The sequence below is a fragment of the Acinonyx jubatus genome, chromosome E3, assembly GCF_027475565.1.
Source record: "Acinonyx jubatus isolate Ajub_Pintada_27869175 chromosome E3, VMU_Ajub_asm_v1.0, whole genome shotgun sequence".
NCBI classification, from domain to species: Eukaryota; Metazoa; Chordata; class Mammalia; order Carnivora; family Felidae; genus Acinonyx; species Acinonyx jubatus.
Window position 1 is genome coordinate 17,302,813 of NC_069398.1, and position 12,318 is coordinate 17,315,130.

The 12,318-nt window shown below is 53.1% G+C and overlaps 1 protein-coding gene across 1 annotated transcript in view; it reads left to right on the forward strand.

Annotated features, from left to right (window-relative positions):
* Positions 1-12,318, forward strand: part of KATNIP (katanin interacting protein) — a 194,434-nt gene that overhangs the window by 37,949 nt on the left and 144,167 nt on the right. The gene's annotated exons all lie outside the window — the stretch shown is intronic.

A 12,318-nucleotide genomic window follows, 5' to 3' on the forward strand; every position in this document is an offset into this window, starting at 1 on the left:
CCTCACCACTACCGAATTCCAAAGCACGTCTGTCACCCCAGATAGAAACCCTGTACCTGTTAGCGGTGACTCCCTCTGCCTGCTTCCCCCAGGCCCTGGTGACTATTGACCTACTTTCGGTCTCTATGGGTTGGCCTCTTCTGGACGTTTCATATACACGTGTGGCTCCTTTCACGAAGCATAATGTTTTCGGGGTCCATCCATGCTGGGGTACGTTTCAGTACCTCGGATCCTTTCGGGGACCTGAGCACGTGAGGTGGTAGGGCTATCCCGCACCTGCTGTCTCTCCATTCATCCCTTGAAGGACAAGCCGGCTTGCTTCCACTTTTTGGCTGGTATGAACTATGCCACTAGCCCATCATCCCAGTTTGACGGCCGAGGAAACTCAGCCACGAATACCATTTCCCACTCGCACAAGCAGGATGGGATTCCTACCCAGGCATCCGGCTCCACAGCCGAGTCCCGACCATCCCTCTTGGCCGCTCAGCCGCGGAACGAAGACCCAGGACTGAGGGGCCTATGTCGCACACCCCCATGGCCACCATACTTGAGAATTAAAAATTGGGTCCTGTGGTGCGAGGAATCCATCATGCTTTTGGGGACTCGGGTCTGCCTGACTTTCATTCGGGACCGTGTGGGCAGGAGTCCTGGCTGAGTCATGATTGTCCATATCATCCAAAATGCATTTATCCACGTCCTCTGATGTAACAACCCTCAGCCCCGGGAGGAGAGATGCGCTGTCTTGGTCCCCCGGAGAGCGGACTCTGGGAGGGAAGATGTGTGGCAGGAGGCTGGCTGGGGAGAGTTCTCTGGAACAGCACCTGTGGGCAACGAGGGACGTGGGGCTGAGCAGAGGGAGGGGTCGAATGGTGATGCAGTCCTAGGTAATCCCACAGGGAGCTCTGGGGATGGGTGGTGCTTCAGAGAGTCCCCAGTTCAAGTGAGGAGCCTGGGTCTATGGACCCTTGGCATCAGCCCAGCATAACCCGGCTTTTTTCCTGGGAAGGGACCAGCCGTGAGCTGCTAGCCATCACCGGTCCCCGTACCTGGATGTGAATGAGTCATCTGGGCTGCGTCCACAGCGGCTTGGATAAGGGCTGCGACAGAGAGCAGTCCATGAGGAGGCGTCAGGGACACCGCTGAGGGAGGGCGTAACCCTTCCCGGGATGGGGGTGGGGTGGGGAGCAGGGACGAAGGGGCATCTTCGCTGTGCCATGAAGCCTTGAGCCCCAAACCCTTATACCCAACTGCCAGCCCATGAGTGGCTCCTCTTGGGTCCTCAGCGTCTCCACACAGCTGCCCCAAGCCAAAGTCAGCCCTTCTGCCCTCCAGCTTTCACCTCCCCAAGAATGACGGCGCCGCCCTTCCCATCACACAGGCCGGAAACTGCAGAGCCTTCGATACCTTCCCCTCCCCGCCATCCTTTTTCCAGCCCATCGCCAAGTCCCGTACCTTTCCCCTTGAAAACATCTTCCCCTGACGTCCTCCATGTTGCTGACACCTCTTGTGTGAACCCCCACCGCAGCCTCCTACCTGCTCCCGGCACCTGCTCTCGGCCACCTCCAACCTCTCATTCCGATGTCGCCCCCTCTGCCCCAGTAACCCGATGTGGCTCCCCAGTGGCCCGGGGTCGAGGGCAAAACTCCTTGCTGTGGGCCCCGTGGCTTTGGTGGTCCGGCCCCTCGGCCCTGTGTCATCCTCTGCTCCCCTTCCCCTGGGTCCAGCGCCTCAGAGCTTCCTTGTCCCTCCTGCTCTTTGTGCCTTCTTGTCACATGGCCATCACGTGTGTGTCCACTTTGCTTGGAGCACACTCCCATCTCCCCCCTCCCCAAATTAACTTGTTTGTCCCTCATATTTGGGTTCTGTGTTGCCTCCCCCTTGAGGCCTCAGCTGACCTCCCTGCCGTAGTCCCGTGTCCCCTGTAAAGCTCAAGGTGACTGAAATGGTAGACAGCGTACATTTGGTGGTGGGCTCATTTGTTGAGGATCGGCCCCCCTCACTACACTGTCAGGTCTGTAAGGCAAGGGGACTTGTCCTGGCCGGGGCTGGGAGGTGCTCGGTAAGCCTGAAAGATGCAAACCTGAGGAACGGAAGGAGGGGGGACATGGGGAGAGAGACAAGGAAGAAACTGATCACACTTCCGCGTGGTCGGGGAGGGGATGGGGGGAGGGAGCTAACACGAACTGCTTCCTTTATATTCCAGAACTTAAAAAAAAAAATGTTTAATGTTTATTTTTTGAGGCGGGGAGGGATGTGTCAGGGAGGGGCAGAGAGAGAGGGAGACACAGAATCGGAGGCAGGCTCCAGGCTCCGAGCTGTCAGCACAGAGCCCGACGCGGGGCTCGAACTCACGGACCGTGAGATCGTGACCTGAGCCGAAGTCGGACGCTTCACCGACTGAACCACCCAAGTGCCCCTATATTCCAAAACTTTTAACTGTAGCATGTGGGGGGACATGGAATTTGGGCCTCCCAGCCCACTGTGCTGCCCCAGGCTTGAGCATGAGGTTGCCCTGCCCACTTCCCCCTCCCCCTCCCCACCCCCTGCCAGCACCTGTCACGGGTACTGTGGGCTTTGCCCTTCACCAGCCTGAAGCAGACCTGGAATGTCAGACCCCCTGGGATCAAACCAAGGTGCTCTGAGCGCTCTCCATCCCAACCCCAAGATAAGCTCCCTGTTTCCTGCCTGGATGCCCTTCCTGGCCCTCTCCTGCCCTCCCCCATCCACCTACCATTCAGTGCTGTACCCTCTCCTCTGTAGAGCCTGCCCAGCCCCGAGTGATGCCAGGCATTCCTCACTCTACCCACCGGCCCCTGGCATCTGTGCCTCCCCTTTGTGGCACTTACCCCACGGCATTCAAGCAGTTGGCGTTTCAGTGGCCGCCCCGCTAAGTTCTGGGACAGGGATCTTGCCTTCCTGCTTCCCTTTCCTTCTTTTCTTTCTGTTCCTTCCTTCCCACCACACTCTGCGAGCTCCTCGTGGGTGCCAGGCACTGGTCTGGGGCTGAGAGGTACAACGGTGAGTGTGGGCACGGGCCCTACCCTCGAAGGCCTGGCAGTCAGGAGAGGCCAGGAAGGGCCACACACGCCCACAAGCAAGGAGGAAAGCTTCTAGCAGGAGCTTGGCTTCTGAGAAACTGCCAGAAGGACTATTAGGCGGAGGTGGGGGGCAAGGGAGGTGGGCATGAGGTCGGGGAGGGTGGTGAAGCCAGACCCCTTTCGTCTCTGTCTGTCTCTGGCGCGCAGTGTTCAACCCGTAGGAGAAGCACAAGAAATATTTGTTGAGTAAATAGGAAGGGGCCCCTGAGAGCTCCCCCCTCTTCAGGGGGTTGGGGGCTGCTTCTGCCTGAGCGGTGAGCGTCCCTTCTCGCAACCCAAGCCGGGGATGGATGGACCGTGTGGGAGGTTCATTCCCTTAGAAGGAAAAGTTCTCCGAAGCAAATCGAGTGGTGGCAGCAGGGATTGGAGAAGAGAAGATCCCGGCTAGGCTGCCTGTCTCCTCCCAGCAGGCCAAGGGGCCTGTCCTTCCTGACTGGGAGGCTCTCACGGCTAACAGCTGCCCGAGTCAGTTCAGCACAAGCCCAGGAGTGCGAAAGCAGGGAGGCCTCTTTTCTTCCCTTGATGCGTCCAGAGGTACCGCCAGCCTCAGCCCCCTCCAGAGCTCTCCCGAGGAAGGAGGGTGGGAGCAGCCTCAGCCCATCCTGGCTCCCTTAAAACCTAGGTGCCCTCAAACATGCCATCCCGCTCCCACCTCAGGGCCTTTGCACCTGCTGTTCCTGACACCTGGAAAACCCCTTTGTCCAGATTCCCCACACTTTCTCTTTCACTCCCTTCAGCCTTCTCTTGAAGGTTGCCTGGCCAGAGGCCTTCTCTGGCCCCCTGGCTAAAATAGCACCTTCCCCCCCCCCCGGCCCCCTCCCCCATTCGCCTGCCCTTCTCTGCCTTTCACTCTCCACAGCACTTAGCTTAGCACCATCCGACACACTACCTATTTCTTTCTTTCTTTCTTTTTTTTTTATTGCTTGTCTCCTCTCATTAGAATGTAACAGCAGAGACTTTGATGTGCTCACTGTGTGTCTCCAGAATAGGCGTTCGATAAATATTGAGCGAGCAAATGAATTTGTAAAATGAGGTCAGTGCCGTCCACCTTGCAGGGCTGTGGGGAGATTCCCAGCGTGTGGCTTGTATGCTTCCACGGCTCTGTAGGTGGCTCGTAAACCATGTGCTATTTTAGTAGGTCCGTATTTATGTCTGCCTTCTATTTATGGCAAGTGATACTGATTTTCCGTTTATGGCATTAATATAAAGTTTCCTTTTTAAAGTAAACTCACTCAAGATTAAAAAGAGAAAACCTGTATTTGCCGGCCTGAAAGACAGTTTATGATACACGTTGCAGTCTTACGAGAACACTTCTCGGAGAATTAAAAAGACATGTTCATTATTTTCTAGCAGATACGTACGGGGATATTTATTTAGATAGGCATGTAAGGAAAGCATTTTTACAAAGATACAACTTATTGTGTCCTGGAGTCCTGGAGGAAATCCTGGATTCTGGATCTGCCCTAACGTTCTACAAACCCTGGAACCAAGGATAAAATCTCCGGGTGCGTATTGGTACCGTATGATTGGTACCAATCAGGAATGGTACATAGCAGGTTAGTGACGTGATAAATGTAAGTCCAAGGTGTTTGAGAAATAACCCAAACTCTTCCTTTGATTGTCCATCTGGTGTGTGTGTAGCTTGTGATTTTGTTACCCCGTCTCCCCAGGGCATGAGAAACTCAAATCTTTGTTGCGGTGCCTTGCCGTATTTCGTTCCACCCCTAGGGGGCAGTATCAGCCGTTGCTTTAGGCTTCTTTTGTAGCCTCCTGCATGCAGAGCGTTTTGGGTTCCTGTTTTGAGGATAGGAGGTCACCTGTTATGTTAGCAAGAACAGTACAAAGGAAGCTCAGACCTATACTCTTCCATTTAAGTAATATGCATTAAGGGCTCACGACTATACAACATGGGGACATAAAGAACAGAATCCCTAGGGGAACGGAGGAGTTGGTACTGGGCTGGGTTTTGAAGGGAGAATAGGAGTTTCGTACTCTGAGATACATTTGGATCATCTCTTACTGTGGGTCATCATCGGGCACATTCCTTCAGGTGTCATTTGAATCCTCTAACTAAACACTTCTCTGAGCCCTAGGTGAGACCTGGGATTTAGACAGCCCTGAGTATTGGCTCTACCATTGTGCCACCCAGAATTCCCTCAGGGGTAAATCTTTCTCTCTCCCTCTCTCTCTCTCTCTCTCTCGCCTCCCCACCCCTCCACTTCAAACTGGCTCCAGTTAAGAAAAAAATGTGACTAAAAAGTCCAATGTAGGGCTGGCTTCAGGCATGGCTGGATACGGGGGATTAAACACGGTTAAGAGGATCTAGTTTCTATGTGGTCTCTTTCTGTCCTCAATTCGGCTGCCCGTGTTGCTGTCACCCTTGGACAGATCTCTCCATGGAACATATAAGGATGTTCACAAGGGTGAACCTAATCAGTTGACAACAATGACTCCTTCCCTGGTAGCTCTGTGCTCCTATCAGCTAATAATTCCAGGGCAAGAGGCCCAGGGACTTTTCCAGCCGATTCAGCCAATCCCTTAGTTGAGTCTGTTGGCCTGGCTTGGGACGCACGCCTAGCCCTGAGCCGATCACATGGCCAGGGAGATGGAATACCCTGATTGGCCCGGCCTAGGTCACATGTCCACCAAGGGGGTGCTGTTTCCACCCACACCGCGTGGATGGGGAGTGGAGGAGAGGTGGTTTCCCAGAGGAAGATCGAGGTGCTGTAACCAGAAGGAAATGAATAGATGCTGAGCTGACACAAACAACAGATGTGCATTAGCTCCACTTAGACACTTTGTGGCCATTAGGCAATTTGCCCCAGCATTCAGAGCCTCAGTTTCCTCCTCTGTAAAATGGGCATAGCATTACTGACCATAGCATTATTGCAGACACCCACAATAAGCACCCGCAGAGAGCATAATAAATGGCAGCTAAGGCTGCCCGCAGAGCGAGGCCCCAGTAACCTGGAGCATGGGCTTGCCTCCTAAATTGTCCCTGGGGTGCGACAGGAGCCTTGGGGGGGGGGGGAGAGGAGGCAGGGTGGGGGAGGTGGAGGAACTCAGGTGTGTGAAAGTGCTCTAGGAACCCTGCCGTGCCCCCAGACACAGTGTTTTCACAGCCTCATTATGAAACCCTCCAAAGTGATTGTTCTCTGCTGGGACCTGACACCAGCAAGTCTAGGTCCCCAACATTCGGGAGCCCTGGAAACCAACTCCACCACTCTCAGCCGCTTGTTAATGCAGCGGATACTGGCGCTTGCTAAATCACCCCTGTTCAGAAAGAATTCCAATATCCCGGCCGCAGAGGAATCTGTGATCCCTGAAATACAGACGCGGCCGAGCACCTTTAAACATAACTGATTCTTGGCATTTCTTTCCAATTCCATTTTTTCCCCCCAAAGAGAATTAATAGTATGGCCACCGATAAGATTCTGCACTGTCTCCAGGGCCAGCATCAGGGATAAAGACGATGAGGCTCATAGTAGTGGCAGTGACACTTTGCTTCCGTGTCACGTCCAAACTCCTCAGACCCTTAGCCGTAGTTAACTCGCACATCCTGGGCACCTACCTCTTGTCAGACCCAACTTCTGGCCAGTCCGCGAACACGTCAAGCTTTTCCAGACCTTTGCCCAGTGCCGCTGCTGTTGCTTGGAATGCCTTTCCCTTTCCTTGTGACCCAGGAAATGTTTCAACTTTAAAATCCCAGCTCATGTGTCTCCTTATTTATTCACTCATTCAACCAGTATTTATTTATTTATTTAATGTTTATTTATTTTGAGAGAGAGAGACAGAGACAGAGCATGAGCAGGGGAGGGTCAGAGAGAGAGGGAAACGCAGAATCCGAAGCAGGCTCCAGGCTCCGAGCTGTTGGCACAGAGCCCGACGCGGGGCTCGAACTCACGGACCAGGAGATCACGGCCTAAGCCGAAGTTGGACACCCAACCGACTGAGCCACCCAGGCGCCCCATAATGTTTATTTATTTTTGAGAGAGACAGAGACAGAGCACGAGCGGGGGAGGGTCAGAGAGAGAGGGAGACACAGAACCCAAAGCCGGCTCCCGGCTCCAAGCTGTCGGCACAGAGACCGATGCAGGGCTCGAACTTACAGACCGCGAGATCATGACCCGAGCCAAAGTTGGATGCTTAACCGACTGAGCCACCCAGGCGCCCCTCAACCAGTATTTAGTGAGGGCGAAGTGTGTGCCAAGCACTGTCCTGGTGGCTTGGAATACACAAGCGATCGAAACAGACCCAGTCCGCCTTCCTGGAATCAATACCTGAAAGGTGTAATAAACAAGATAAAATAGTGTGTTAGTGGGGCTTGGGAGTGGGGGTGTGAGGCACAGCTCACAATTATAAACAGGGTGGCCAGGGAGACAGGAGGAGGTAAGATGTGAGGCAAGCCTTGAAGGGCGTGAGCAGCCTGGGTACTTACCTGGGAGAAGAGTACCCCATGCCTGGGGAGGGGGCCAGGGCACTGGTGAGCCGAAGGCCCTGAGGAGGGAGCGTGCTGAGCGTCAAGGGTTCTGGAATGGGGAGGAGGGGTAGAGCAGTAGGAGGCGGGTCAGACACGTGAGCGGAGGCCTGGTGGCCTCGGAGACCCATGCAGAGTCTGGAGTAGAGGAGTGGCATGATTGGACTCAGCTTTCAGCTCACCCCTTGGCTGTGGCAGGGAGAGCAGACTGCAGGGGTGAGGGCAGGAGCGGGAGGCCAGGGAGGGCGAGCTGAACCAGGGTGGTGGCCGGGAGGTGGAGAGAAGTGGTCAGGTTTGGGGCTTCCTACTGTTTCTCTGTGGAGCCTGGGGCCTGGCCATGCCCTTGGGAGCCTTCTCAGGTCCCTCCTTCAAACCCTTGGCATCCCATTGTATACATTTTGTTACGATCGTTTGTCTCCCTTTTGGGGGCTCAGATGCCTTTGGTAATCTGATGAAAATTATGGGCTTTCTTCCCAGAATACCCTTGTGCACTCAACTGAATACATGTTCCTAGAACCCCCTGCACATCCCCGCTGTTAGGGGCCCCTGGCTAGTGATGTTCCCTGGACGCGGTGCACAGTAGGACCACACAGTGCGGGTCCCTGACTGGCCGTCGGGTGCAGCTGATAGGCGAGCACACACAGTGGGTCCAAGCTTTTGTCAAACCCTCATTGCATATGTAACAGCCACGCAGTGAGCGCTTATAAAGGTTTGCTGAAAAACAGCGATGATAAACTTGGCACTTTACAAGGTCCTCACACCTCCGCGAGGCGCCTTGGATGCAAATGCCTCCATTTTAGAGCCGGACGAATAAAGCCTCGGCAAAGCGAAGTGCGCGGCGCGGGGTGGGGGGGGAGTCAGCATCTGGTGTCTGACCAGGGCTGCAGTGAGGGTGAGCCGTGGTGGCGCCCGGTCAGCCTTAGCGGCGATCGTCCTAGAGCTGCATGCTGGGAGGCTGCGACTGTGCCCCAGACTTGATCGCCCGGCTGTGGAATCAATAAGAAGGAGCCTGAAACACTCCTGCTTGTCTCCTAGTTGATCCTCAGAGCAGCCCTGGGAGGTAGACAGTATTATCCCCCTTTCACAGACGCGGCAACTGAGGCTCCCCAAAGGTAGGTAGCAGAGTTCAGGGCTCACCCCCCAAAGTCTCCAAATCCCCAGATAATTAGTGAGCAACATACATAGTTAAATGCTAACAACTTAGCACTTAATTATGTACTGTTTCTCACTGTATTGTATGTAATTTAACGCTAATTGCAGGGTTTCAGAACGAGCTGCAGGGAGCGGGGGCGAGGGTGGCAAGGGAAGGCTTCGGGGAGACTTTGGGAACTCAGCTGGGCTCTGGAGAGGACAGGGGTGGATTTCTGCATAAGGGAGTAGAATGAAAAAGGTCGCAGGGTAGGAATGAGCATCGATGGGGAGTAGCCTGAGATAGTGCTCCTTAGATAATGGAGCTCTACGAATGTAAACGTAACTAATAGTCACAAAGAAAGTTCTCTTGTTTGTTTGTTTTTTCAAAGTTTATTTATTTTGAGAGACAGAGTGCGAGTGGGGGAGGGGCAGAGAGGGGGAGAGAATGCGAGACAGGCTCCGCAGGGATAGGGGTGGGGGGGCTTGATCCCACGAACTGTGAGATCATGACCTGAGCCGAAATCAGGAGTTGGCTGCTCAACCGACTGAGCCACCCAGGTGTCCCAGTGTTTATTTTTGAGAGAGAGACAGAGAGAGAGAGAGAGAGAGAGAGTGAGAGAGAGTGCGCGCAAGCCAGGGAGGGGCAGAGAGAGAGAGGGGGACGGAGGATCCGAAAAAGCTCTGTTGCGACGACAGCAGAGAGCCCAATGTGGGGCTCGGACTCATGAACCGTGACCTCACGTCCTGAGCCAAAGTCGGCTGCTTAACGGACTGAGCCACCCAGGAGCCCCTCCCTGAGAACATTCTAAATGCTGGAACTGGACTAAGCCCTTTCCACTGCTCCTGTTTGCCACCCATGTTTAACCCTACGCAAGAAACAAAAAGGCAACCACACAGGTATTGTTATTACTTCCATTTTAACAGGGGAGTAAACTGATGGCAATGCGGGGACCCCGCGCCGGGCCTGGTCTCCAAGCTCCTGTTCTTCCTGGCTCAAGTTCAGAGACCTTCCGATTAGAGGTGGTCTGGGCTTGGGCCTTGCTTCTCCACGTGGGCCCCAGAGCATTGCCTGGGGGCTGGTTAGAAATGCAGCCTTGGGCCCTCCCCAGTCCTACCGAGTCGAGTCGGAACCCTCGAGTCAGAGTTTCTCCGCAGTCCCCAGGTGATTGATAGGCAGATCAGTTAGCATTTGAGAAGCATGGGGCTGGTGAGAAGTTTGGCTGGACACGTGTCTGGGCCCTTCAAGTCTTTGTGAGGACCTCTCTCTCCCGGCAGAGGCGAATAAATGCATTCCCGGAGGGTTTGAGGTGAAGGCCCCGGGCAGCCCATCCCACGCTGAGATCTCTTTGTCATCTCGCGTTTCATCTTAAAATGTCATTGACTGTTCATTCCACACCATAGTACATCAGTGGTCATTTTGATATTTCAAAATGGTTATGTAAATTGCCACGGAGTAGGATGCGTGTTCCGGGAAGATGCATGAGATAGGTTTCTTTGTATCGTAAATGGGGTAATAATAACCACTTCTAGGGCTCCTTCGAAGATCAAAGGAGAATCATGTGTATGGAAATGCTCGTGAACTGTCTGCCTCAGACCTGTGTTATTCTGGAAGGGAGGGAGAAATCCTCCCCAGACCCGTTGTCCTGCAACCCGCTCTCTGAGGGCTGAGGGTGTACGAGTGTTTCTCCCTTTCAGGACAAGGCAGGGCTGGGTCCCAGAGAGGACAAAGGACCCTGTCTGGGCATCTCAGGAAGCCAGGGAAATAAGAGAATGGGGTCAGCTATTGCTAGTTTGTTTATTTAAATTCCTTATTAGTCCCCACTTCCTGATTGTTTGGCCAGATGAGCAAGCAGGAAAACCCGGGTAAAACTCAAGAGGTTTCAGGGACATCAGAACAGGAAAGAAGATGGGAGATGAGGAGGACTTCATCCTGTCCCTGGGTGGACCTCGAGAGAGGGGGGTGTGGTGGAGGTGACAGAGAAGAGGTCCGACTTCAGCTCAGGTCACGATCTCACCGTTTGTGAGTTTGAGCCCCGTGTCGGGCTCTCTGCTGTCAGTGCAGAGCCGGCTTCTGATTATTTGTCCCCCTCTCTCTCTAACTGCCCCTCCCCTGCTTGTGCTCACGCGCGCTCTCTCTCTCTCTCTCTCTCTCTCTCTCTCTGTGTTTCAAAAATAAATAAACTTTTTTTTTTTTTTTAAAGAAAGGAAAAAGGACAAGAAAGGGGGATCGGACTCTCAGCCCTGGACCAGGAGTGACCTTTGGTTCCCTGAAAATGTCCTCTTTCCTCTGGAAAGAGAAAATGGAGGAGAGAGACACAGAAGGGTGACACAGACAGAGACAGTTGACCATCCCCAACTGGGGCCAAGGGGGAAGGAAGTCAGACAAGGCATCGGAGGGGAGGGAGGCTCATTTACAGCTGCAGAAGCTGAAGGAGGAGAATCTGGGGATGATGGGAGGGGGATGGTCAGCAGTCCCCCCTGGCCCAGAGCAGCTAGAAAGGATGAATGTGGGAAGAGCTATTATATTTGGTTAAGGAGGTTATGGGTCACCTGTGGGTAGGGTTGTGGTAGAATAATGGTGTTGAAGCCAGCTTTTGAGAAGAAGAGAATGATGGGGATTTTCTCTTCTCCCCATGGTCGTAGTTAGGATTTTCACACAAATTGCATTTCTATTACAAATGTCTTACTTGCCATTTAAAACTTAATCCATGTAACTTGTGACTAGAACCAAGCTGATATTGCCTCTCTAATCCATCCCTTGGCAAAAAAAGTTATTTAAGAAACGTAGAAAATGGCAAAGCGTTGTTTACAGGATGATCCTATTTTTGTTTGAAAGAATGTCTGTAGGGGCGCCTGGGTGGCTCAGCCGGTTGGGCATCCGACTTTGACCCAGGTCAGGATCTCGTGGTCTGTGAGTTCGAGCCCCACGTTGGGCTCTGTGCTGACAGCTTGGAGCCTGGAGCCTGCTTCGGATTCCGTGTTTCCCTCTCTCTCTCTGCACCTCCCCAGCTCACGCTCGCTCTGTCTCTGTCAAAAATAAATAAACTTAAAAAAAAAATTTAAAAAAAAAGAACGTCTGTGTTTGCATGTGTATTTTATAAATATGTATATATACGTATATTCTAAAGAAAAACATCTAAGGGTATATGTATCAGATTATAATGGGGGTTTTACTGGCATGTACATGTGTCACTTTAAATATGTGTAGTTTATTTTACCTGAATTATCCTTCCATAAAGCTGTAAAAAATTGTAATAGAGGTTATCTCTAATGGTCAGATTGTGGTATATATGACATAATTCTTTTGGCTGCACATGACAGAAACTCGGCAGAAACTTCGCAAGCAACAGCTGAATTGTCCAGATACTTGTTCACACATGAGTGGACCCAGGGTCTCAGGTTACGGCATTAGGCATCTCCTTTCCATCTCTCACGCCTGCTGTCTCCCCCATTGACCCCGTTCTCAGACAGTTCCAGGCTTGGCACCCCCGTCGAAAGAAAACAGCTTTTCCCCGAAGAGTATCCGCAACGTCCCGGAGCCGACTTTCCAGCACCCGACATGGGCCCTGGCTCAGCCGCAGACCAAAGGAAGGAACTTCCAAGGGCATCTCC